At 24.6% G+C, this 3,306-nt stretch overlaps 1 pseudogene; it reads right to left on the bottom strand.

The window, feature by feature from the left end:
* Positions 1 to 306: 306 nt before the first annotated feature.
* Positions 307 to 2,904, bottom strand: LOC137000225 (uncharacterized; annotated as a pseudogene).
* Positions 2,905 to 3,306: the final 402 nt, after the last annotated feature.

The raw sequence follows: 3,306 nt of genomic DNA, 5'->3' as shown, positions 1-3,306 counted from the left end.
CTAAAAATTTAAGTTTATATAATATATTAAAGTTTGTTTTATGTACAATTTCTTTAGTGAATTATTTTAAATTTTACAAAATTAAACGTTATACTTTTTCATATTTATGTATTAACCATCACTGTGTGAAGACGAATTATATAGGTGACACATTACATTAATTAAAGATCATTTTCAGCAAGAACTCGAATAATTGATGTCGAGTCAACATAAAAAACATATAATGTCGATAAGTTCGACATCAATAAAACATCGATTTAATGGGTTATTTTTTTAAGTTGAGAGAGAGAGAGAGAGAGAGAGAGAGAGAGAGAGAGATATGCAATAATTAAAATTTGAATTAATTTAAAAAAAGTCAGTCACTTTTCTTAAAAGCAAAGCCTTACATAAAAAAAGAATTATTTATACATTTTTATATATCTTTTTCTTTATGAAGAATTACCTTTTCAAATTTTTTGTATTATCAGTTATGAAATATCTTGTAAATAATGACATAAGAATATTTTAAATTTAAAATCTACATTTTGCATTCAATTTGTATGTATAACATTTTTAAAGAAATTGTACATAAAAAATAACAAAATGTGTATTTTAACAATAACGTCATAATATATAATAAAATATACAAAAAAAATAATAATTAATTTGTAAACACTTACCTATCAATAATGCTATTTTATGTTGTTTACGTAAATTTTCCTCACTAAATAACTGCAAAAATTCTTCCAATGAATAGATACCACGGGATAAATAATATTGCGCTTTTTCAATTTTTTTGTTTTTATACTCGTTAAATGGATTACGATCCCTTGTTAATTGTAGACCATTTACTAAACGATTATAATTAATTTCTTGATCCATAATTAATTTAGAAAGATTATCTGCAAAAATAAATTATTTTGTTAATACACATAAAAATTATTTCAATGCATATGACGTTACATAAAGAAATTTTTATTTTATTGTTTAAAAAATTAATTTAAAATTTTTTTTTACATTTTTATAATTAATTTCTAAATCATTAACTAAACAAAAATAAAGTTCTCCAGTTTTATATTGTATAGCAATAAGCTTAAAGAAAGAATATCAAATTTTATAAAAGATTTTTATAAATATAATTTTTCGTATATGTTTTAAAATACTACATAAAATTATACCTAAAAATGTCCAAAAATTTGGATGAACCGTATGCATTTTTTTCAACATAATACTATAGAACGATTCCACAAGATTATTATTATTATTAGTCCTAATTGGGCATCCATATACACTTGTTTTTTTCGATATTGGAAGCCATGTATTTCTCATATATTTCATAAAGAGCAATATATTAGGGTAATTATCAGATTCTTCATCCGCAATTGTCTGCATGAGGTTTAAGCCTTCTGCAAACATTTCTGATGGTGCTAATGCTAATGTCATTGCCATGGATACTATTTTACGTGGTGCTTTTAAAAGTCCTAATCGTTTCCACTTTTTTAGAACAGCCTACCAAAGTAAACATAAAATATATAATTAATAAAATGTAAATAATAAAATATATAATAATATATTTTATAAGTGTTTAAATGTTTTTTAAATAATTTATTAATATATATAACTATTTTTTGCAATTTTTTTACATATATAAATGACTATATTTATAAAATACTACATAAATATTAGAAATAAATAATATAAGTAATCTCAACTGATAGTTTTGTTAATAATAAATATTTGACATACTTGACAGTAATGAAACCAACAGCCTCGTAGAGATACATGGGGAAATTGTTCATGGACAGCGTTCATCGATGCTTTTTCATAATCCATCATTATGAAACGCAAATTACATTGTAGACCAGGTGCCAGTTTTATAATTTCTTTCCATATGGATTTGTAAACTAATTGTGTTCTGGCTTCACACAAAATAAATACTACTGCAATACCCTAAAAAGAAAATGAGAAAACATTTTTAAAAGAGTATATATAAAATAAAAGTATATGGAATTAATAATCATTTGTCATCAAAATCAAAATACCTTATCCATGTACCGCACATGTATTGAAAATAATTGTGCAAAGTTTGGTGCTCTAGGTACAACCTAAAATAATATATATTTATATATGATTATAACAATATTTCAATTATAATTATCTACAAATAATATTCCAAAAAAGTAATACTCTTTAATCACAAATATAAAATGCTAGTGATTAATACTTACAGAAAATGTACCATCAATAAAAACTTCAGAACATTTCTCTAATATTTTTAGAAGCTTATCAGTGGTAAATATGTAGAAATATTTGTTATCTTCAGATATAACACAGCCTTTATAAATATTTTTTGTAGGTTCATAACCTTGAAGCAAATTGTCAAGCTCATACACATTCGAAGGTAATGAAGGACGCATTTTGATTTTTTCTTTTGATAACTGATTTCTCATAGCATTATATGAAATAAAAGCTGCAGCTTTTGGATTTTTTCGAGAAACAGTATCAAATATTTCTTTGTTTGTTATAGTGGTTTCTTTGCACATTTGAATCATTTCTTTTTTTAAATTTAAAATATCAGCTATATAAGGCTCACTTGAATGATTATGTTTACAATCTAAAATAAACTTTTTATTTTCTTTAATTAGCACACCTTTGCATGCTGTAGTACGTCTTTTCGCACAACGATATATGTAATTGTACTATATCTTTTATCAATATTATATGTATATCCTTCATATATATACAAATAACTGCCCTTTCTTTTCCCAAATATTATTTCCATTTTTGTATTGCAAGTATAAAAAATGTACTGTAAATAAAAAAATATAAATGTATAAAATATAATATGTATAAAAATGTTTCTTGTTTATTTGTTAATTGTTTCTTAAAATATACATTTTTAGTTATATAATAATGTTCAAGATTTTTACATCTTTTTGTTCTATTAAATTTTTTTTGTTCTATTATTAGGTCCTTGAATAAGTTCTCGCTGTTTCTTAAAAGATGGCGTAGCGGCACTCTGTGCATGGAATTTCGTACGGAAACGCATCAGCTAAGTAGTACTATATGTAACCTCAAATTCTAGTAGATACAGTTTACCACAGTGTCAACCACGTGTTTAATTACCTATTGCGAAAATGTCTACTTTTGTGCCAAATAAAGTGTTTTTGCGGGGAATTTTATTGCACTGCTTTATTCAAAAGAAATCTGCAGCTGAAGCACACAGAATTCTTGTTGAAACATATGGTGACAATGCTCTGTCGAATACGACATGCAGAGACTGGTTTAGGCGCTTTAAAAATAATGACTTTGACTTTGAAGATAAAG

The sequence above is a fragment of the Linepithema humile genome, chromosome 5 (assembly GCF_040581485.1).
Source record: "Linepithema humile isolate Giens D197 chromosome 5, Lhum_UNIL_v1.0, whole genome shotgun sequence".
Classification (NCBI taxonomy): Eukaryota; Metazoa; Arthropoda; class Insecta; order Hymenoptera; family Formicidae; genus Linepithema; species Linepithema humile.
The sequence above is the reverse complement of the archived record's forward strand: the minus strand, read 5'-3'. Positions and strand labels throughout refer to the sequence as shown.